General features: G+C 33.0%; 1 protein-coding gene across 1 annotated transcript in view; it reads right to left on the reverse strand.

Moving 5' to 3' along the window:
* The window catches only part of LOC110999031, a 139,492-nt gene extending 116,998 nt beyond the window's left edge, over positions 1-22,494 (reverse strand). The window contains exon 1 of the mRNA XM_045629159.1: positions 22,152-22,494. The gene's annotated coding sequence lies outside the window, so the exon portion shown is untranslated. The remainder of the gene's footprint in view (positions 1-22,151) is intronic.
* Positions 22,495-26,677: the final 4,183 nt, after the last annotated feature.

Consider the following 26,677-nt stretch of genomic DNA (forward strand, 5'->3'; position numbering starts at 1 on the left):
TTACCTAAAAATTACTGTAATTATACCTTTCCTGCGGTTTCATTCGCGTAGATACCAATGTACGTAGGTAGTGGAAAGTATACTAAGGGTCTGTTTCACAATGTATGGATAAAGTAGAAAATAACTATGCAACGCATAAATTATTCGGAAGATAAATATTCCAAAGAAATTTCGCGCTACCTGACAGTCGTGAAACGCAACAATAGTGTTTATCCTACCAATAAGTAATAAATAGCTTATTTGGAACTTATCCGGTCATTGTGAAACAGACCCTAAGACGAACTATTGATATATTTTTATTATTATAAAAGTTTATTGTACTTAGGGCCTGTTTCACAATGTCCGGATAAGTTCCAAATAAGCTATTTGTTACTTATTGGTAGGATAAATAATATTTTTGCGTTTCACGACTGTCAGATAGCGCTATACGTCATGAAATTCGAAGTATCTTATTTGGAACTTTTATCTTTCGAATAATTTATGTGTTGCATAGCTATTTGGCACTTTATCCATACATTGTGAAACAGGCCCTTAGTATTTTAATTACTTCGTTTATTAGATAGACACTTACATAATCTTATCAATATATAGATTTCACTTTACAAGAAACTTAAAAAAACGTAAAACTTCCCTATACACAACATTAGTCGTAGTCTTGTTTTGTGGCAGCAAAGAGTTTTGAAGAGTTGCGACTCGCGATAGGCTAACATTCAATCGCTGATGAGTGCATTATTTTTGTAGATAAGATTTGTAGATAAGTTCTATTATACCATACAAAATTTTTTGTATAATAGATTTCTCAGCGCACGCGATGATAGATTTTTTATAGATAATTTTTTCACTTCTTTTTATTATTGCATTTTTGTTAGGAATCCCTATGCTTTTTGTACCAATACTTATACGTAGAATGTTAAGCAATCATAACTTCTAATTGAATAAGTTAATATTAACCACCGAATAGGATGTATATAACTTCCTATAAATTGAATCGGATAATTTTTGTGTTCGTTATTGACAAATTATTACGGTTTCATCATGAGGTGGAATTTCGTATTCTGCCTGTCGTTTTACAACTGAGCCTTATGCAGTTTTTGCCGTGTACGACCACTATGTAGAGTTAGCTGCCCACTGGAACTAAAGCTGAAGTATTTCCAAACCAATCCGTATCAATTCTTAAAAGGCCGGCAACTCACTCGCGAGCCCTCTGGCATTAAAAGTGGCTATGTGCGGCGTATCTCTCAATGTAAATTAATTATTACTAAGGTAAAAGCCCCAATAGATGATAAAATACCAGTACCACCGTTTAAACACTATATACGTGCTAAAATAATATAAAAATCAATAAAAAATCTGCGTTGACTGCACAAGGGGTTATGCGACAGAATTTCTATCTAAAGTTCTAATATATACATCAACCAATAGCATGTGTTTTTCTCAATCTCCCTTTCTCACTTTTTCAATTTTCAAATCTTTTTTTCGACAAAAACGCTGTACATATTCATGACGTTCCGTAAAAATTTTACTCTAATGCGCCTAAAGAAGTTTCACTTCAAAAAGAACACATCGACACAAAATAGTAAAACCGAATTCACGCTGACGAAACTGTAGGACACAGTAAGTAATAAGTAATCATTGTTGATCTATACAGTCGTGTATTTACTTCAATATTCTAGAAAGAACAATCCCATTCCAAATCGTATTGTAAAGTGTTGAAACCGATTGTGATTTACGTCGAGTTTGCCGCAACTTATTATTATCTAATTTTATTGCACCTTACGGGGGCAATAACCTCGTAAATATTTGTTAAATATGCGTACAAATTCCGAAGGCTATTGCAACAGTCAGACAGTAAGAGCATTATTTTTATTTATGAAGAGAATTATTACGTGGGGAGAGTTTTACTGGTAAGCATAGCAATAGCTATATCTCTTATTTACAAATGTATGAAGCCTTTTTTGTCCCTATCACACTTGAGGTACCTCGCATATAAACAGAAGTGAAAAAACATAATTAAACGTTTACTAATATAACTAGAATAACAAGACATTGTAATAAACTGTCTAGTGCATACAAAGAATTAGAAAGCATTATGTAACATTCGTTTACGTAAACTAGAATTTAAATGACAGAGAAATTGGATTGATACACGAAAGAAATTTAAACGAGCCATGTAATTTACATAAAATAGAAATAAATAACCGACTAGGAACTAAACTGGTACCTTGAAGGGAAAGTAGTCGAGAGTGAAAGACAAAAATGCGGCCCTACAAGTGACATACAAGTTAGACAACAAACACTGGCATATCCGAGTTTATTAGGCCCATATGTAACGTGTATATGAACAACTTTCTTTATGAAAATATACTGATCAAGAGATATTCAAGTCAGTATGTATTTTATGTCTCATTTCGTTAAAAATATCTAATTATATAAATGAAAACTTTGATTATCAAACTCAAACTCAAAATATTTATTCATATAGGTAACCAAGTATACTTATAAAGGTGAACAGAAAAATGTTAAATTGATTGAACTGGCAAGAAACTCGCCGAAATTCTTTTAAAATCGCCAAGTTTGGAGTGAAATTGTTTGAAATGCAGATCAGCCATAAATATTTGAACTGGCATAAATCAATCTCAAGGATTAGGATAATTATATAATCGTCAAATTTCGCTTGTAAGTTTGTTTTATATAAACGAATACAACTTCCATATAAGGAGTGGTTTATCTGCCGGAGCCTGGTTGGTCGAACGCTTAGATTTATCTTTAGTATTAAACATACTAGTGATGGTCACGTATTATACTGGGTAAGTTAGCATTCATAGAAATAGTAAAGGAGTGAGAAACTCGCAATTAATCTTTTACTGACGCATGGGTCAGATACATAGCAATATTTTTTTTTACGTTAAGCCTTTGTTTATCTTTGTATTTAGCCGCGTTGAAAAGGAAGACACTACATTAAAAATATTAGTTGATATTAAAATAGTTTTAATAGCAGCTAAGTATAAAGCTTAATCAAAACATGCATAAAACTAACCTTAGCCGTGAACACGTATGAAAACGGCAGAAGTCAATGAAAGGGAAACAAACGGATATGATGCAGTAAAGAGCACTTGACTAACAGGAATATTAACACAAGATGAGTCGAAAAGCCCTGAAAGCTTTCACCCAAAGTAGGCCGAGCTAATGTTGTGTCCATTATGAACTCACCGTCCGAAGAGGGCAAAAATATAAATTAAAACCACTGCGCGATTCTACCGTTTTTTCCTAAAAAAATACGGTAAAGATTCCGCCGCTTTTCAGCAATTTTTCGTCCATGAATGAGTGCCCGCGGATATTTCATTTGCATCCTATTTAGAGGTAAAGTTGGTTGTTTAACTCTTTGAACAAAATTCAAGTGCACCGCCGTTTGTACAGAGCTCGATGTGAATAAAATATAGACGAATGAATCGGGAACGGTTCCCATTGTAAATTTATTAATTTACTTATGTTTTTCTTGTGCCGCTTTATATTTGCATAAATAGAATTTCAAGTAACGATAAAATTCCAAATTGAATGGATAACCAAATCTTCCAATTGGCCACCTTTCTATTGTCCTACATTTTCTACACTCCAGCACAATTTTCTTCATTACAGGGATCAAGGAGAGTAAATGAAATGAGATGAGAGAAATGATCATTTTATTCGTTTATTCTTCCCGGCCGACGCTCCCTAAAATAAAGCATTAAAAGACTGCTACGGATTATCACACAATTTATTCAGGTGCTTAATTTGAGAGGCTATCCCACTTTGAGACCAATTTATATTTTTATTTCACTCAAGTAAAGATCCCCGAAGATTTAATTTTTCATCCGCAAAATCTTTCTTAACAAAGGGTATTCATTAAAATTCGCCATCATTAACAGCGACATTACCTTTAACTAATGGTTCTGTATCACCTCAATTTCAATTCGAAGATTGTCTATTTGGGCTCAAAGTTGTAACTAAGTTGTCAAAGCAGATGGATCGGGTATAACTATCATTGGCAAACTTTGAACAATTATGTGATGTAGCAAATGGGTATTAGATTGAAGGCACACATTTCGTTGCAGCCATTAAAACTAGTCTGCGTGGTAGTGTATAGTGGCAGGCTCGGGAGCCGAATGTACTTCTCGATTGCACTCAACCGAATAGCAGGCAGTCCAATCGAAACTTTTGATTAAAATCAAGCAAACCAAGAGCTGTGTGATTTCGACTGGATGATATCTTTATTTGAGCAGTGTGTGTTATTCTCATATCGGGTTATTCGATTGAATTTCAATATTTGAACAATCGATTGTCTCACCTGCCGTGACAGAAATATTAACCAATTTATCATCGTCAAATGAATGCGGTAAAATGACACATATTTCCTATATATTTATTTATTAACATTTCGTTGCGATTATATAAAAATACCAGCCAAATAATTAAATAAAACGGACTGGCAATGGTATCGATTTCGATTTATTTTACGTTGTTGAGAGTGTAAAACTACCTATGACTTAGACAAACCTTCTGAAACAAAGCAAATCAATTAAACGATATGTGAACAGTTAATGGGAAAATACGTAAAAAGACAAAACATTAATGGTATAAAGATTCAAAGGATTTTAAATAGGAACATAATTATGTCATGACGCCCCAGAGTTAAATGTTTTATTAATATTCATTGCTCATCGAGAAAAGCGTAGAGCTCTAATTACAATCCTGCAAGGTGTTAGGGGTCGGACGTCAAAACGGGTACAAAAATCATTTAAATATACAGCGGAAACCTTTGAAGCGTGCGGTGCCTTTAGGAATTAATCCGATTAAAATGAGGGTTAGGGAACATAGGGCGCCCAACGAGTGCCGGAATGGATTGAATAGGTATTTACTATTTACTAAAGCAAACTATGAACGCAATCTATACGCGATACCCGTGTAATTGGTACTTTTAAGATTCATACTAATTTTCAACGTATTGATTTATACATGTGTACTATGATATATGAATCATTAGTAACGAAGAAAACATTAAAATTGAGTTACTATAACAATTTCTAAATGTTTATTTCATTCATAATAACAAAAAGGCATAGTACCAGGATACCCCTTAGTTCCTGGAAAGGTTCATAAGAACTTTATTTCTCATTACAAAAATGTATTTGTATTTACATGAGAAACTTAATATGTAAGTATATACGAGCGAAACACACGTTATTAGCCTTCTCAATTTTAGTCTACTATGTTTAACGCGCTAGGCTGGCTTATTTAAATAAATTTGTCGTATTACGTTGTAGTCAAGTGCCAGATCAATCAGACCATATTTCTCTATGACTTATCAAGCGCTCGCAAAATATTGTCCGAAACTAAAATGTGTTCGAGGATCTCCATTGATGCTATTATGTTCGTCTAAATATCAGTCAGGATAAATAGCTGTATAATCCCGTGTTAGTGCTATGATCCCGATGGACTGCGATGCCCGTGACGCGGAAATTCCATTAACCGCCGCGATTTACTGCTATCAGACAATTTTAGAGTAGAATTTGGCCACTAATTAGCTGATTTACCTCACGTAATTGGAAGTTCTGTCAGTTTGTACAACGGTCATTTCAAATGGTTTCTAAACGGAATATGTTATCGAACAAGCATTGACATTTAGGATATTTCGGTACGTTGTGATTATTGTAAATAAATCAATGTACAATTCTGCAGATTTACTGCATTTAATCCCCCCTCTTCTCCTGCCTTTTTGTCAGCAATTTAAACGAGATTCTCAAAAACAATAGTACAGGAACCAATGAAATTGTTTGTAGGAATCTTCGAAAATGAATTTCGTTTTCAAGCATAGACAATGTGTACAAAAGTAAATCATTACAGTTGATGTAATCACCAAATAAGAAAATCAAAGAAACTTTATAGTGCTTACGTAATACATAAACGCCCCTTATCTAACAATACAATTAATGAATAAGCGTAATGTACTGCTATATAATGTAAATAGATTTAATGTTCTTCTTGAGAAATTAATATCCTAATTCGTAAAAGTTAAATAAATATTTTCATCGTATGCAAATCACAGTGGATTTCATGTAAAATATATAGTGATTTAAATGTGAAGAAAAAGACAAAAACTGTGTAAAAAGTTGGTATGTAAACCATAATTGTTATACTAAAATTAATTAATATAAAAAAATATTTCTCGCTGCAATTAGAAATCAATTATCTACAAGTCATATCGTCTGCGTCCCAGAATCGATGTCGTTCAATTTGATCGTAACCGTTACTGTTAATAGATTGTAATCATCCACATACAAAAACAAGTTCATAGTTTCACTATATCTTTCTGTACATATACAAAATATAGTGGTCGCTACAACCTTTTTAGGTCTGGACCTCAGATTTTTGTGTCTATTCCATAATCATTTATCAATCATATAAACAGGTAGGTGATCTCTTGTGCCTGACACTTGCCGTCGACAGTCGGTCTAAAGCAAGTCGGTTTCCTCATAATGTTTGCCGTGACACCGTTCGAGATAATGTTTAATATTGCTATTTTATTTTATATATAAATGGATACCAGTGGTAGCACAACCCTTAGGTCTAAGCCTCAGATTTCTGTATCAGTTCCATGGTCATAATTGGCAAGTAGGTGATCATCCAATGGTGCCTGCTTTGCTAATATACAGTCAAGTTTTTATTATTTTACCTTAAAATTATGTATAATAATTGAAGGTATATATTGACATTGAATAAAAGTTTGTACCAAACAATATCTGGATCTATGCCGAAAAAATTCAATATAAATCTACATGCTAGCATCAAAATTGTAAATAATAGGTAAAGTTAAGGTTGTACAATCGTAAGTCGTTCGCATATTCTGCCACACACAGTGGCGCGAAAATTTACCTTAATGTACATTTTACATTATTGGTTACTTTATTAAATTTGTATCAATTACATTGTATATATGTATCAAAATGTATCTAAATAGGGTACACTTTGACAGTTACATTTTTGTGATTTATATTTGTTTTTGTTATCACAAGGTATAAGACAACTAGTCTTTGGATATTTTAGGCATAAGTAAACAATTTATAATCTTTACATGAGCAGAGATTTCACGTCATGGTTCAGATTACTCAGTCGTGATTGTGAGCATAAAGCATACACAAGACTATGGCCGTGAACTAAACAAGAGTAGATCGTGATTGTGAGATAAATTGAATTACAAAATATTTTTTGGCCTTCATGTTTCGCATAAATGATATTTGTTTGTTTTTAATAGTTATCCTGTACTTATATATAAGAATAAAACAAAATATAAAGTTTGGGCTCTCGTGTAAAGCATAGATAATAAATGGATGATATAACGTTATATACAATGTTCTAACATCTTGTTGAAGAGCATATATTTTTTTCTATAAATAAGAATCCCAATTTTAGCCTACTACGTATGCCGGTTCCTTAAAATGTTTTCAAAGAAAAATCTAGCGCAGGATTCGAACCAACAATCTTAGTGATTAAGGGTAACACATTTTAGCCACTAAGCAACTATCGTTGTTATTTTTTATATGTTCCTTAAAAAATAATTTTACGTTAATTTATTAATATAATCATATACCGCCACTTACCAAGCATGTCGTTGGGATCGGTTAAGTATTACTGCGAGCGTATTTGTACCAATATATCATATAATCGTGACCGGTCCAAGAAATACCAAGCAGTGTATTCTGCTTCAACTTCCCGTTGTTATTACATGGGTTTCATAGACACATTTAACAATTTAATAACTAACCTTAAAATTTAATTATTAAAAAATATTATTAAAAGGAGTCCCTTTAGGCAAGGTTCCGAAGATACTAGCAGCGTTCCCCCTTTGAATAGCTAGATAGTTAGTTAGCTTTGTTAGTTATTAGATATATTTTTATGTATTATATTATTTGTTTTGAATTGTATGTTAATTAATAAATTTAACAATTTAATATTATTTATCTACTTCATATAGTCGAAGGTTATATAAGACATGTACTGAGGTGCTTTAGACATATAAGAATAGAGCATATAAATTGCATCTACATAGGCATAGACGAAAATACCACAGACGAAATAGCGATGTATAAACAAGAAACAACCATAAACGCACGATGTTACTGGATGGTATTGACCAATGACAGATTAAATGCACCCGACTACACGTATGAAATTTTAGTACAGAATAAACAATATTATACGGTTTACAGCACTATAGATTTATTGTAAACACAGTTTTGGCCTAGTGGCTACAGTGACTCTCATCCCTGAGATCGTAAGTTTGATCTCTGACCAATAGACTTTATTACATTCGCTGGAACGGTGAAGGAAAATATCGTGAGGGCTTGCCTTAGGCCCAAAAAGTTGACTTATGTGTCATAGGAGGCTAATCACCTATTAAATTAACAAATAATCATGTAACAGATTTTTTTTACTTTCCGAAATGGCGTTCAAATAAAACAAATATTAGTATAATTCAAATTCTAGCGTAGATGTTATCGTATGAAAATAAAAGTGCAATTAAAAATTGGGTTCCAGGGCCAGGAGGCCCCTCCTTTATTTATGATTGGCAAGATCTAGAGAAGGCTATTTAGCGTTAATGGCATTGCCACTAAGAGTTGTTGTATTGCAATTACTTAGATACCAAAAAAGATATACAAAGCTTCGTATTAAGTATCAAATTCGACAACTAATTACAAATTAACCAGAACAGTCCTTTGTTATCGAGAACACACAATAGTACCTATTTACCGTTACGATACAATAATTTGAATATTTCCTTTAACGACATGAAAGCAACACATTCCCAAAATTAATTAGCCGATATATGGACAATAACTGAACATATGAAGCGTGTTATAGAATAATTGAATAGATAATTCACTCAATGTTTAATCAAAATCACCGTCTAACCAAATGGAAATAAGCAGCCAGTTGCAAAGGGGCACTATTAGTTTACGTAATCAAGCAAATAGTTACGCTGTAAAGCACGCGAAACGTCGGTTAAATTTAAAATTATGTCTAAATAATTATAAGTTCAAATACAATAATACATAACTATAATCCGTAAAAAGTGTTTTTCTTTAAATATGTAAAAGTTATGTTAATAAAAGAATATATTAATGCTGGCCTCGGAAGAATGGACTAGAATTGAAGTATTTAGTAAACCATCCAAACGTTGTTTATAGACAACGTTGCACATATGTTACAAGAACAATCAGAAATTTAGGAAAATATGTGATAGATGTGTGAAAATAACGTAAGAACTTTATGCACAGCGCTAGCCAGATGCATGCAATATCGCAGCACACAACTCATTAGCGGGCTCTTTATATTGAAGACGTCGCATGGGTCTGCTAAGCATCCGCGCATATATACTGTAAACACATAATAATGTCGGAAATAGTAAATAATAATAATAGCATATTGAGCAGTGCAAGGTTACTGAAAAATTATTTAACCTACTCATTTGCCTATCCTTTCAAAAAGCAATCGTCAAAACGCCCAAACCGTTTAACCTATCTCAATCCACTTTTAACTTGATAAATGTGTGCCAATAACCAATCGGCGGATTGTAATAGCCAACTGTCGATACAAATACCCATAGTAGGTTAACGTTAACTGTGGCAATATCCTAAATCCTAGTTAAAATAATAATAATAAGCCAATCCTAATATCCTAATTATTCAGAAAATCAAGGAGCAATATACCGCAAAAGCTAATTATGTTATAATCTATATCCATTAAAAAGCTTAGATTTTTATAATACTAGGCCAAAGAAGGCTAAAAAATATTTAATAACCTACATTTACTTTTATATCCCCTCTTTATTTGTATCATAACAAAACTCTATTGAATATTCAACATCCCTTTCATCAACCCACTTTACGATACTCAGTTTTACAAAATGTATTCACATTGTAGCAAAATATACTTAAAAATAGTAAAACATTTTACCAAACTTGAAATCTTAATTAAAACCTCGATTTTAATTTGATTATAATTGGATTCGAATATCATCGACACTTTATTCGATTCTACGTGTGTCTGGCTAACTGTATTTGGGCAAATTCCATCACGTAGTAGGCATAACGGTCCTATGCTGTCTCTGCAGAATTCCTCTTATTACAGCTCTGAATACAGTCATCTGAATTCGTACTATAATTACTTGTCAAAAGTGACAATCACAAGCAGAAGGCGAGACACAGATAAAAACTTAATAACATGTATATTCGAATTCAAATTATAGTTAATATGTGGATTGTAAAAACTCAATGCTTTTTTTATAAGTTATATAACCTATATCACTTAACACGCTGTAAATATATATAGGCTATAACTTTTGTTTGTGTCCTAAAGAAAACCAATATACAACATTAGAATACAACTAAACTGCCTGAAAAATTAATATAATTTATTTAAAATGGGTCATTAATATTTCAATTGCAGTCGTCATGTTCCGTCAGATGAAGAAACAGATATCTTTGACAAGATATGTATACCGTTATTTAGACTGACTAGAGGCACAATGCAGTTAATCTCTGATTGTTGATTATGATCTTAGCATGAGTTAAAGTATAAAATACCTAAAGTCTTACTCATAAACATAGTAAACTAGCGCACAGAAGCTCTGTAGTGCTCCACGTTTTATTTTAAAAAAGTTGAGAAATTTGTATACTCGATATACAGGTAACACAAAATCATTATATATTAAAGTTACATTTAATAATGAAAAGCACACTTTCGTCTGTCGCATTATGTTTACGCTGTTGTTTTATGAAATAAGATTAAAAGGTAATACAGCGATTTATTTTATTAAAAATACAGCCTTGTCATTAAACAATTACTATGTCTCTGGAACATTTAGGTTAATCTTAATAAAACAACAATTTAATTAGAGTTTATGTACAATAATACTTTTAAAGCTATATCAAGTAATGGATTTTCGTCTGCCAAAGACAAAGAGCAATTTCTTTGATCTATCTAAACTTTTAGCAATAAAACTGTGCTAACATTGCGATAAGATCTATTATTTTATGCTAAGTTTGAATATTCTTGTCAAAAAACGCGATAAGAATTCTTGCGAATCCCGATTCTTTGTAGTTTATTATAAAATGCGAATAAATTCATATGTAAATAACATTGATATTGGTTGCTATGGTCTTTTTATAACAAAAGAAAACGAGGAGGTCAAATTAAAAGATGGGAGGACGATCTACCAAAAGGATGGAGAAGGTCTGTCAAGGATAGAGAGACATGGAAATAATTGGGAGGCCTATGTTGACAGACAACCTCACCAAAGCGGTTAAGAATAAATTATTATTTTCGCTATATAATTAGATTAAGAATACTACTGTTTGATAAGAATAGCATGTAAGTTAAAATGGTCAGCGAATAAAGGGCTTTTATTATTAACATTGATATTTGTATATACGTATATGTAATGTTATTATTTTTAAAACAAATCCGTAAAATACTTTTTGTATTGCCACAAGTGGTTCTTAATTCAAAACACGCCAACAACTTTCGCAGTGTTGCTAACATAGAATAAAGAATTATTCCGGTGTGACCCCACGTCAGGAAGTTCAAACCCGACCCTCGTCATTAATCTCATCTCTTCCTTGGTCATCGCCATCCAGGATATTGAGGTATTATCAGAACACTTAGGGTGAAAGGCTTTCAACGATAACTGCTAAGCGTTTACTGAAAGACGTAAACTGTTGTAAGTTACGAATCTTGTTACATGTATGTACTAGTTTTAATATTATTCCTTCAAGAAAAGAGCGTACCAATTCTTAAAAGGCTGGCAACGCACTCGCGAGCCCTCTGGCATTGAGAGTGTCCATGGGCGGCCGTATCACTTAACATCAGGTGAGGCTCCTGCCCCTTTGCCCCCTGTTCTTTTAAAAATTAAAAAAAAACCTAGTATTAATAATTAAATAAAATCTATATATAAAGTATTGGAATGAGTGGTAGTTTCTTCTTCATCCTTTTTTCTTCGCGTTGTTAAGATAACTAGGGTTTCACGGGCAAGGGTAATCAACCAGCAATGGTAAGAAAGCGTTAAAATATAAAATATTGATTAGTTAAAAGAACGTTGTTATCACTATTATGACCAACGTTGAGAAATCAAAATAAATCATCTACTTAAGCGAATTAAATCTTTAATTTTCCTCTTCCCCCGGACCGCCGATAGGTGTAGACGTGTAGTGGACCCCTTGTAAAAGTTTATTTAAATATTAAATAATAAATTTGGTAACACTAAATTCAAAGAAGAAAATAGGAGCGCATAAAATCACAAGAGGTAACCGGCGTGTGAAGATACCCAACGTGTGAAGACTACGTAGACAGAGAAACGATCCTGCCACCCTGGTACCTGAGATCGGCGACAACAAACCAGCGCCTGCGCAGCGAACAAGAAGTACGGGTAACACACCTAATTATTAACTATTGGTCATACGTGACCTTGAAGGCGACCACTCACCGCTAAGCTCCACCTTTCACAAGCGCCACTGGATAATTACCTAATTAGCGACACCCCTTTCGCTAATTACCTTGTGACTAATTGGCCCGTTGTAAGATACGCATTAGTGGTTACTTTGCTGTGCATTATTCCCTGGTACAATGTCCGCAACACAGTTAAATAAGTCGTTATCTGACAGTAACATAAATGAAGCAGGTATTGAAAGTACACCACCGAATTTTAATTCCATGCGAAATAGTAGGGTCAATAAAAGGTGCAGAGTAGAAAGAGAACAGGAAATGCATACTTCACCCGCTGAACCTTCGGATTTTTCTCAATTTAAATTATACATGAAAGAATTGTTCGCGTCATTTACGAAGACTCAGCAACAAGAACTTAGAGAAATTAATAACAATCTCAAGGAAATGCAATTAACTAACAGTAACATAGAAACATCAATCACGCGTTTGTTTGCTCAACAAGAAGAGTTTCAGAAGAAGATAGAATCACTAGAGGTACAGACTAAGAAAGATAGGGAGTATATTAATATCCTAGAAGATAAAATAGAGGATCTGCAAAGGACAACTCGGAAGACATGTATTGAAATTAAAAATGTGCCAAAGAACGGAAACGAAAATAGAGACGACTTAATTAATATGGTATTGTGTCTCTCAAAATCTGTAAATTTTAATATGAGCCAGCAAGACATAAAAGATATTTACAGAATCCAGAGTAGAAAGTCTGGGGTAAATAACACCCCCATAATTGTCGAACTAGCCTCATCGATTCTTAAAATGGATTTACTTCTGAAAGTCAAGAGCTACAATATTAAAAATAAAACAAAGATACAGGCTAAACATCTCGGATTTACCAAAAATGAAGAAACCCCTGTCTTTATATCGGAACAGTTAACATCAAAAGGAGCCCGACTATTTTTCCTGGCCCGAGACCTTACAAAATCAAAAGAGTACAAATTCTGCTGGACTAAACATGGCCGAGTCTTCGTCAAGAAAGATGAAAATTCTCGGGTTATCCTCATTAACAGCGAAGCCCAGGTACACCTTTTGCTACAGGAAACGTGACTATACTGTGAAACTTCTTTTTATTTCTTACTATTCTTATCGCTTATTTTTTGTGCATGTATTAGTATTAAGAAAATAATTATTAGTCTATTCATACTTAAAGTTTTAGCATTTATAATTAACCTACATTGTTTTGATAAAGCAAGTAACAGTAGTTCAAAAAGTTGTAATCTACGGTATCTAAAAGTATTATTCAGTGTAAAATCCCTTTTTTACGGACATACATACACACTTAAACACACATACACAAAATCATACACACTCTCACACAATAAGTTTAACTGTCTCAATAGCACTATATGTACTCTCAAAACATCGTTATCCTGCAACGGTACTTACATGCAATTATTCAATAGAGTAAAGGGCAAGCTACGCCATTCTGCACGCGTAACTGAATATGGATAATCATTTAAACACCTTATGGGAACTAGATAATACAGAAATTAGTAACTCAAAAATAATTGACATCGAAGAATTTAGTAACTACGTTGAGCAAAATAATTTCACTGTCTTGACACAAAATATTAGAAGTATTTACAGTAATTTTGACGACCTTCAGGTAAATTTACAGCAAATGAATCATGATGTGGATGTAATGATCCTTACAGAGTGCAGACTAAATAATAGTAAACGCTTACCACTCCTCCGTAATTACTCTTCATATCATACTACAAATCAGCTCAATCAAAATGATGGCGTTGTAGCATACATAAAAAACAACCATCTCTGTCGGGTAACAGAAGTTTCACTCTCGCACGCCTCGGCTATACAGCTAATTATCGCCGAATACGTTATTATAGGTATATATCGTTCCCCATCACACGCCTGTGCAGATAATTTCATAACTTCCCTAAATAGTTATCTCGATACTATTACTACACCTAAAAATATTATAATAACTGGGGATATAAACATCAACCTAATAGGTAGAGAGTCTGAATCCTTACAACAGCGTCACAATAGATTAAATTATTTAAACATGCTGGCAGGACATGGGCTGCTTCCCGGGCACTGTCTACCTACTAGAGAGTCGAACTGCCTCGACCATGTTTTTCTGAAATTCGATAAACTTAAGAGCTCTGCTTTTGTGGCTGTCTTGACTACAACTATCACGGACCATGCCATGGTAGTATTAAACCTAGCACAAAAAACTGTAACTAGAAACAGCCATAGGTATTCAACTTCTATTGACTTTGAAAACGCGTGTAAAGACTTATTTAACTCAGACATGTCATTTTTCAATATTTACAATGATCCGGAGACCTTGGCTAATAAATTTATCCATGAAATAAAAACCATATTACTTTGTAACACTAAAACTAAGACAATCTCTAATAGCAAGCGAATTCTTAAACCTTGGATATCACTAGGAGCCCTACGCTGTATTAAACTTCGCAATAAAATGCAACTTAAACTAAAGAAAAATCCTTTTAACGTAATCTTAAAAATAACATTTAGACGCTTTCGTAACTTCTGTTCAAACTTAATTAAAAAACTTAAACGACAATTTCATAAAACTCAAATAGCTAACTCAGTTAAAAATCCTAAACAGCTTTGGATAAAAATTAATGAAGTAACTCAATTTAAAACCCCCAAATCCTCAAATACATGTCTACTGAATATTACTCCGAATCCGCTTGACTCACTAAACCGTATCAACCAATTCTTTGTTAAAATAGGGTCAACTTTAGCTGAGGACATTTTACTTAACTTCGGTAACCCAACAACTACAGACATTTGTTCTCGGGTGTCTTCGTTTGTTCTTCTTGAGACTAGTCCTCGTGAGGTGGATGCTATACTCATGGGTCTCGATTCTGGGAGCGCACCTGGTTGGGATGGTATACCCACAAAGTTTTTGAAAATGTCCAGAGACTTTATTGTCCCGCTCATTAGCCAGCTGGCTAATTCCTGCTTCAAAACAGGAATATTTCCAGCCGTATTTAAGAGATCGTTGATCACGCCTGTGCATAAGAGTGGGGACCTGAACGACGTCAATAACTACCGTCCTATATCCGTACTGCCATGTATCTCTAAAATATTAGAAAAGTTACTGAACAATAGACTGGTCAATTACTTAAATAAATTCAAAATTTTATCCAACACACAGTACGGATTTAGGAAGGGCCTGTCTACACAAGATGCCGTGACTGCACTTACTAATGACATAATTGATAATGTAGACAGAGGTATTAAATGCGTAACAATATTCTTGGACCTTAAAAAGGCATTTGATACCGTTTCCGTTCCCATTCTTCTGCGCAGGCTGGAAGCCATAGGAATTCGTGATACAGCTCTCTCCCTTTTTAGAAGTTATCTACAAGGTCGAAAACAACAAGTTAAAATTAATAATTTGATAAGTGAAGAAGAAACCGTGGAATATGGCGTCCCGCAGGGAAGCGTGCTTGGCCCGACATTGTTCCTGATATATATAAATGACCTTTGTAATATTCGGAGCAATGGCGGACGGATCTACTCATACGCGGATGATACCGCGATTGTGTACACGGGAGCGACTTGGATGGCTGTGAAATCCGCAGCTGAACTAGGTCTGGCTGAAGTAGCTGGCTGGTTTAATACCAACTTACTTTCACTTAATGTTAATAAAACAAATTTTATATGTTTTACTGCGAATCAAAGATCTCAGCCGGGTTACGACTTTGGAGTTAGGATTCATAGGTGTGGTGATCCGATTGCCCAGAATTGTAGCTGTCAGACCATAGAACGTGTCAACTCTACCAAATATCTTGGAGTTACAGTGGACCAAAGGTTATCATGGCACTTACACATCGAAACAATTATGGCCCGGGTTAGAAAACTTATTTGGATATTTAAAAACTTACGCTACGTCATGCCCGCGTCATTGCTTAATAAAGTTTATCTAGCCCTGGCTCAATCTATTATAATATACTGCATTCCCGTATGGGGAGGAGCAACTAAAACTAAGTTTTTAGATTTAGAGAGATCTCAAAGGGCCCTTATTAAAGTAATGAACTACAAACCATATAGATACTCTACCGATGACCTTTACAGAAATAGTGGCTTATTGAGCGTTAGAAAATTATACATTTTGCATATCACCCTACGTATGCACAAAACACTACCATTTAGTCCAGGTAAACTAAAGAAGAGACGTAAAGATATTGTAGCATACGCCCCACGCGTGCACACAGTTTCTGCTCAACGTCAATATACTACACAGGCTGCCTACATCTATAATAAACTGAATCAGAAATTAAATATATATCCGATGTTATTATATAATTGTAAGAATACCGTAACTGGGTGGTTGAAAAATATCACATATGAAGAAACAGAATTAATTTTGACGAGAATCAGATAAACACACACACACACACACACACACACACACACGCACACACACACACACTCACACACACACACACACACTCACACACACACACAAACACACAAACACACACACACACACACACAAACACACATGCACGCACTCACACGCACGCACGCAAAGACCGTGCGTTATTATTTGTTTAATTTAGTTAGTTTTTAATTCAAAAATAAATAAATAGAAAAATAATATATTTTGTAACTAAGTTTGTCAAGTCATATTTCAGTTGTTTTGGTCCAAACATTGTAATCTATAATTTAAGGGAAGTTGCGAGGTTGCTCCATCACAAGTATTATTTAACTTACTGGGGCTACCTCAATTTTACATGTATGTTAATGTTTGTGATTCAATAAATTGGTTTGGTTTTTTTTTTTTTTTTTTTTAATTTTGTGACGACTCTTTTCTAGGCTTAATTTAAAATGGTATAGACTAAAACATCAGACATTACGCAACAGAGGCTAAATAATTGTATATAACATAAACATAAGCCCAAAAAAGTTATCACCTTACTTTTAACAAGGGTATAATGGAAGTAACTTTTTAGATATTTTTTCGATATTACACAATACACTTCCATACAACCTTTTTTATCTTAGTCTACTTCCCGTAAAATATACTCATTGAACTTTCGAATAGCGGGAAGCTGGGAGTTTGCGATAACTCTACTCGAATACAAAATTTTTATCATTCAGTTGCCATGGCTACCTCATTATAAACTTACTGTAGGCGTTTTTTGTTTTTGTACCTTCATTTATTTGTATACCTTTAATGTCTTATTCAAATTAATGTTGAGTTAAATTTGTATTCTGTTAATGAAGTTATTTAACATCGCTTTAAAGATTCTGATTATATTTAGATTATTCATAGTATGATAATATCATTTAAAACAGCCCTTATTAGCTAACTCTGAGAATATAGTTTTTGAAAATTACATCAATAAGCTCCTTTTTAATTTCACATTGTAATGTTTGTTAAATTAAAACTTGACAGATATAAAAACCGACCGTCATTTGTTTCACAAAAAATGAATGTGTTTCAAGACCTCGTGTTAAAAAAGCAATATAATAATGTATGCGAACAAATTATATAACTTAATTGACTGTCAATAAAAAGAATATTCCAATAATGGAGGATATTATTTTAATAAGCATCGAGTATGTTTTTCTTATAAGATAAAATCGCAACAAAAAGGTAATTAAGTTAAAGTAACTATATTTAAACATTCATTAACAAATAATAGTAATTTTTAACAATATTTTAAATGGAATTTCGGCTAACGTGTCGCGTTAGGAATAGAAGTCCTTTTTTACTCAAAATTAATGACGCATCACGAAACTATAAACTCTTTACTCAACTCAGGCTTCTATAAACTATTTACTCAACTGTCCGCTGCATGAAATGTCAAAATGTATGCTTTATATCTACTGATATATGGTGCTTTTAATTAAGTATTCATTAATTCATGATTCATCATTGATTGTCTATTATAATTAAATGTTGTCTTTTTTGGGTTATCTCGTGTGTGCATTGTTTCTATAGTAAAGATAATATTAATTTTTTGTATTTAATATTTTCTTTAATCGGCAGCTTATATCTGAGGATTGTGTTGTCAGCAAGGAAATATTTAGAGTGGACTTTCCGTTAGTGCACACTTTTTACATATCCGACAGTGCACTATTTTGAGGACTATGAGTTTTTCACTTGATTAGTCCATCTGGTTCATGAACAGACACGATTAACAGTTCTCTATTCAAAAATATAAATTATTATTACGATAATTATTTATACACGTATTCGTCTTATAAGACGACACCTTATTCATCTATCTTCTAAGTTTTATTTTTCATAGTTTTAGATGACTTCTTTTTTCTATAATTTCATAGTTTTCATTTAAACATATAATTTGTGGGAATGCATGGCTTTTGTGTAAACACATTGCGACCTCTTCGACAATAATCAGTATATTTTAATGCTTTTGACTTATATATATATATATATGAATGTATGCCAAGTTGAATTTCGGTTACTTATTTGGCATATAAACGGCTGTATAAGGCGTTTTATAAAATAACTTCAGTCAAAAATTACGTCTAAATCTTATTTCTATGGGTACGAGTCCAATTTACATAACTTAACTTGGCACCCTTTATTATGGTAAGTAAAAGTTTAAAGTAATGCAGATCGTCGAAAATGAGTGGGTTCCATTCACGAAACTAATTACTAATGTAAATTGCTCAATAATGTTAAATTTGCATATATCATAGGTCCTTCCAGTCGTAATTATTACGAGACGTAGATTTTAATGAAGCATTGTACAGCTTTTAATATTTGCTCGAACGGTGAAGGAAAACATCGTAAGGAAACCGACATGTCTTAGACCCAAAAAGTCGACGACCTGTGTCAGGCACTTTTTTTTTATAGAACACGGGGCAAACGGGCAGGAGGCTCACCTGATGTTAAGTGATACCGCCGCCCATGGACACTCTCAATGCCAGAGGAATCGCGAGTGCGTTGCCGGCCTTTTAAGAATTGGTACGCTCTTTATGAAGCTGATCACCTACTTGCCTATTAGATTTAAAAAATGATCATGAAACAGATTCACAAATCTGAGGCCAAGACCTAAAGAGGTTGAAGCGCCACTGATTGATTGATTGATTTTACAGCTATTGTGTACAATCTTGTTTCAATAAGTCATACAAAAAGTAGAGAAAACTAAAATATATTTCTGCGAAGGTTAACCCGTGAATGTTAGTGGTTCACAGTTTCACACCTCGCAAAATAGAAAATATGTATTTGCTACAGTATTTGCCATTGCCGTTATTTTATTACGAATCAATGAAATCTGTTGCATGACGAATAGTGTTTGACTTGGTATGAATCTTAGATTTGGAAGTCGTGGTTTTAGATTATAGCACAAATTTTTCTCTTTATGTATTTCTTAACGAACAATTTACATCCTGCATTGAAGGTATATATTTGACTATGAAGATCAAACTCATTAAGTGTTGCAGCGACACTAGATTTTCATCATTATATTTAAATATATAACAGAATCTCTTAATTCGTATCGAAAGCTATTCCATTCGTATTATTCCTGTTCAAAAAAATTTTCGTATTTCGAAAATTAAAAATTGACCTCAGAATTTATCTCAGAAACCTGGTTTTTGTCTGTCAATGAAATACTTTGCAATAAAACAGACGAAGGAATGTGACTGTCATCTTTAATGTTGAGACTTACGTAAAATCTTAATCAAAAACCAATTTTTAACTTTATATATTCATATATTAAAAATAAAATAAAATAAAAATAGCCTTTATTCGAGTACACTAAAGTTACCTAAATCATTCATCATTTAAGTTTTCACTAGTACTCGAAATCCGACGGAGTGGAGGACCCTATTTCTGGCGACAGTTTTCCACTTTTTTCCCGCTATCCATTTTTTTTTCATCTTCCCAAGTTTTTGGTGGGCATCCTCTCTCTTTTCTTCCCATATCCAAAATATTCATATAATAATCGTAATCCTGTAGCAATCGTGTGTAGCAATTTAACCGATTCTTGGCGATGAGAAAATAATAATAGGATGCATTAATAGTTTTAGATGTATGTGTTGTATATCCGCGGTAATGTTCAAAATAATTTGCGACTTAAAAATTTAAAGAATTTAATTCGCCTTTTAGAAATTGCATAGCAAAATGTCTTAGGCTGTACGTATGTTAAAAATAGTATTGTATCAACTATCCGTCCTGTCATATCTTTCCTGTTAATTAAGTAGTAGCGTAATATAACCTCCTATAACGATGAATCTAACAACCAAAAAAGGTTTTTAAACCAAAAGTTTGACATTAACTCATTCAAGTGTATATTTTCTCGAATTGAATCAATTTCTCAAACAAGGGGATAAAATCACATTTCAACTGGCATTTTATAATTTTCAAAAAATCCTTCACCATTAGAATGATTCATTTATCTGCGTAACACTTGTTATATTTCAGAGTTAGTAAGACTGCAGAGGATTTTTTTAATCGACTTAAAACAAACAAACGAGTAGATTATTAATTTGTACGTTTTGTACTGAACGTGTATTTTGATATATATATCGACCTATATATATATTTATATACAGATCGATAAAAGTGTCAAATTATTTGACTTTCCGAATATCAAAAACATATGCAGCTGATAAAATCCAGATCAGATAATCTTTATATGTTAATTCTTGTTCACTTTGACTTTGTGATTTCAAACAAAATCCTAAAGAGAACTTTGGTAAGGGCAGTTTAGCCCCGGCTCAAGTTTCTGGTGAACTTCCCTTCAATTGAATGCTCCGTCGCTTCGATTAAAGAAAACTTTTATAAAATGTTTCCACGTTTCATTTAATCTTTTCGTCTATTTAAAGAAGTTTTTTTGATACGCAGTCTACAAAATATTTTAATATCTGTTAATTTTAAGAGATTGATTATAAGTTTTTACAATAAGTATAAAAGTCCATACGTATATAGATAGTTTAATTAATTTTATTTAATTCTACTGTACGTATATATATCACTGAACTCCTCTTAAGTGACTGGAGCGATTTGAATGATGTTTTTGTATGCCTTTGGGTGGTGTCCTGGTTTAGATCACACAAATCAACCTGGCAGATGGCGCTGCAGTTGAAATCTACATTATTTATTTATACAGCAAATAAACAGTGGGTATATATATATATATATATATATATAAATCTGTGCTTGTGTTCGTAATGGAACTCCTAAACGGCTGGAAATCGAAAGGTTTTACATTTTTAGACATATTTTTGTATATAAGGCGTGTGCAGAGGACCTCTGTAGGATTCACTAGTGTTCAAAATTATTCAAAGGCACAAAACGAATAGTAAATACAATTTTCATGTTTACTTTAATTACAACTTAACATTTTCTCGAAACTTTATTCATGCCTTCAAAAAAGCTTACAAAACAAGCTTCGACATTACATTTAAAGCGGAAAATACTGACCTAATGGTATTTCGCTTTTTTCCTCATGAATACTTCACCCGACCCGGCTTCTTAGGAAAATATATAACTTGCTAAAAAGCCATTTGAATTCATCACAGAACACGCCGCAATCTTTTTTTATTGGGAGCTTAGCTCGACAATTTACCATAACGTTAAGCTAAATATAAAAACAATACATACATATGTATTAAAATAAAATAAATCTTCTTACCATAAACGGATATTATGACACAACTTCAATACTCACGACACAGTTTAAAATTGAAAAACCGTGCTGATATCGAAACCAGTCCAAATAAGTTTATTTTCACTTTCAAATCAACCTGTCCAATTCAGTTTCTCGATTTATCACCTAATACACAATCTGATATCACGATTCAACTGTTCAGTTTCACTTTCAATAAAGAATTCGTGATAAGTCACGAGATTCGAAACTCCAATGAGTAGCGTCCTATTAAGTCAACGAAGTACGGAAAACTTCAGTCGATGTCGTTCTGCGCAGTGAAAATGGACATCCCTAAGCAGCAAGCTCGCCGCCCGAACGCCGAACAGCGACTGTGATAACACTTCTTTCGAATGAACCTCCGAACCCTCTCTATAGTCTGCGTATAAGCTCTCTCGTTGCGATTCTACGCAACTAACGTGCCTTCACGAAGCCTGCTTTAACCTAAAACCGACCCTTTGCACATGCGAACAGGAGATAAAATCGTTCGTACGTAATTCCCAAACTCGCCTCGTTCATATCGCGTAACGAGTTTACGGTACGTAAATCGTAGTAGATTTGTTTTTCAGTCTAGCCACAGTAATCCGGTTCTTGGCGCTGCGGCTCAAAGCACTTTTTTCCAAACCGTTTCCCGTTAAATAGAGCCTTTTTTGTGCAGCTAGCAGTCAGTGGAGAACTCGAAATAACCGCTATGGACAAGATGCCAACTTTCTAAACTAAACCTATAAGATGATTCCATCGGACCGGTGAATTACGTTAGTTTTATTGGGGGCCGCTGTAGTCGGGACAATAAAACATTCAGTAGATTGGATATTGCCGGGCGACGTGTTGTAATTTCGAGTGGAGTTTTTGCTTGGAGCGTTGTCGTTAATGTTTATTAAAACCGCGAGTGGACATTGCGGTGGTGTCAATTACTAGGGTTGGAAGCCCCACAACGTGCACAAATTGGATACGAGTCACTCAAAATGGATTAGGTTACGTTCTAGAAGTGGTATTATGTAACGAATTCTTCAAAAGTAGGTCATGAGTTGTCTACTTTAAAAGTCAAGACAAATAAGGCACAACTTGATACTATGCGCTGACATATAGGTTTGGGAATTACCAATATTGAAAACCGTAACCCTTCGCATTCCCATGTCGATCTGGATACGGGTCGGCTGTATGTTTAGAAGTTAAAGGATATTACACACATTGGGATAAGGTACTCCAACAAATTACCAAGTAGCCTTTTTGTATTAAAAGCCACCCTGTATATATTTCATCATTTTTAAAGATACGTAAATAAACGAGAAAATTAATTTTGTTGATTGTTTTTATATCTTTACGCTTATTTCAAGTCTAGAAATAATAATCTAGTGATTAATAAGGAAAATGTAATTTCACTCCGGCCACACTCACCCTTTTAACACATAAATCCCAGAATTGGAGCTTATATAAAAATATTTACTGAGTTTATACACACGCTAAAATTTTATTTTATTATTCTTTATTACTCAAGATGTCATATGGAACATGGTGTAATGGTTGCAGCTCCTTACAAACATTGTGTAAAAAAACACTTGGCGATTAAAAAGAGTGGCGGAGAGTTTATTGCCAGTTCTTCTCTTCCGTTAAATGTAAAATTAGAATCATTTAATTTAATGTATATTTCTTTTTCTTTTTTTAACGTTCATAAGTGTACATTATGTTACCTATATGAATAAATGATTTTTGTTTGTAAAACTAATAAGATCAAACACAAATGGTCACAAAATCCAGTGGATTATTCTAGAAATGTGAACTTGCTGTCAATTCAATTTAATCCGGTAGGTTCTAAAAAAATAACTAGAATAGGATTGTAAAAATAGTTATTTTTAGAGAAGACCTTCAGTGGCGCGTACCACGGAATAATACTTCGTAGTACAATGCCGGGAAGCCAGCAAACGGTATAGCATCGCATTGTCTCGTGACCCAATAAGGGTGTTACAAAGAAATTGAATAGAGCCACTTTATTTATTATTTTTGTTATAATTACCTTCGCTCCTCACTTCTGCTCTATAAACTTGTTTTGTAATATTAATACTATTATATGAAGCTTTTTACATTGTTTGTTATACTACTAGTTTAACAACTCATTATTTATTATCTAACATAGACGTAGTATATAAAGGACGTATGTAAAGGAATAATTATATTTCTTGGATTAGATTCTTTAGATTATTAGTTATCTATTATGTGTTGATTGACGTTTCGTTTGTTTTGTTAGTCTGTGGAAAATACGCTAGTTTGTCATCATTTCAGTGTTGTTTCTAAAAAAACATATTTCACTAACACATTTGAGTGTCATGCATCATGTCTATATAATATTCGATACGATACGATATCTATCGTATGCATTTATTGTGATTTTTAATGAAATTTTTATTTATTACTATTTGTTAAATATTGTCTTGTTTTTGTTGTTTTATTGTTATAAATAACCTTTTACCGATTACAAAGAAAAGAAACTATATCCCTAAAGCCATGAGACTGTCTGATTAAGTGGTGTGTGCTTTTATAAGACCTTCAATAGTGAAGTATACGAAGAAGAAGAAAACGAGAACTAAAGAGAAGTTAATCCTTATGTACGAACATTCTTGCCATATTAAGGGGTATTAAATAATATCGCTTTCGTTCTAAATCGAATGGGTTGGCAATATGGTAAATAAGTTTTTCATACCTTATAAATTAAATAAAATTACAAATATAAAAACTTAAAAGCGAGTAACAGCCTCTTGCAAAAGAGTTAATATTTTGTCTTTGACACCTCCAAAAACGCAACGATTCTAACGCTCGTGTCGAAGTGGCTAAAGTATCCAATGTCCTCAGAGACGATTCAAGCTGCGATGCTCTCCCATTTTGACGGATGGTAATGTCTATGAACACTTTGATCCCGGTAAAAATTCTCAACGATAATTTAACTTGCGCTGTATTGAAAATAAATAGTGTCATATTTGCTCTCTTCGGTCTAAAAATTGACATAATATTTCAGTGGTACTGAATCATATCAGTTTAGATGATTGGATTATTATTATTATTTTCTTTTTTACTGTTAAATTAATATAATAAATTATTATATAAATTAACTATGATACTTAACTATAAATATTTTTCACTGATTAGTAACAAATTTTATACAATGTAACAAACCATCAAACTATTTGAATTTGTCATATTTAATTAATTTAACCTATTGAAGGCCTCAAACTGATCCCATTTCTAAGGTATTTTATTAAATAAGTTACATATGTATTTTTCAGGTACCAACGAGATTAAATACGTCGACGAAGCCCTTCTTCAGATCGCGAAAAATCTAACAACTTGACAAACACAATATTAGCTACTTATATTGTGTCGTGTCATGAAGTGTGAATATCAGCACAAATAACGCGTCTTGTTTTTATGATCCTGTTATTTTTTATGAGTTCACTTACGTCGAAGAAAAACTCACATAAGCAAATAGTACATATATGTTTTAAATAAAAAACTTTAGTTTCGTATTAAAGATTAAATGATAACTTTCCAAAACCAAAAAACAAACAAAAAATATATACACTTCGCTGCAGGTATCTTTGTTACCATAGAAACCCACCAGTACATTACGTAAAGCACTATTTTGTCTCTTTCTGTTTAATTTTAGTTTTGCTACAATTAATAGAGATATATTCATTCTGTAAGGCCTACTCAGATACGAAGATCATCAAACACCACAAACATTCCTAACTTGAGGCTATTATGAAATTTTCAAGACGTAATTTATGTTTGACTTCCACCCCGCAGTTATGCATATAGTGTTTGTGATTATTGTAAAAGTCAAATTATTTTAGCCTTTTAAGATATGAGTCATTGTTTTTTTATTACTGTCTTAATTTTATATCTGACCGTTATTTCATAAAGCAACAATAAAAACTAATTAAGCACTCGTTAGAATAGGGTAATAATTGTTTTACTGCCTTGAATACTATGTAATATTGTACTTTAAAGATATGTTAGATTTATACAAAAGGTCGATGTTAAAGTATGAAATATAAACATTAAGAAGAGTACTCCCCAATTGATTGTAGGGCTGATCAATCATGATCTATCATCATGATCAGATTCTGCCATGAATGGAAAACCAGGAATTATGTCCAAGCGAAACTAGGGGTTACGGAATCGTACTCCAGAGTTTTAACCAAAATTAGATTCAAAAATGTAGACAAAAGATTGTTTAAAATACGGTTGGAAGTCAAACTATTGTTCGTGTAAAATAATTAAACGTTTCAAATGTATATATTGTAAAATACTATAATTTCCCTTTGAATGTGTAAACAATGAACACTTTAATTACTTGTTGTGTAATTATTAACTTTATAAGTAATTAAACGCAACAAATTAAACGCTGTTCATATAAACAAGCTCAGTCAATTTAACTTTGCGTTAAAATAAGGATTTTTCTCGTTATTAAGACTTTTATATTTAAAGAAAATTGTATTTTGAATTCTTTTATATCTACA

Source organism: Pieris rapae, chromosome 8 (genome assembly GCF_905147795.1).
Source record: "Pieris rapae chromosome 8, ilPieRapa1.1, whole genome shotgun sequence".
Lineage (NCBI taxonomy): Eukaryota > Metazoa > Arthropoda > Insecta > Lepidoptera > Pieridae > Pieris > Pieris rapae.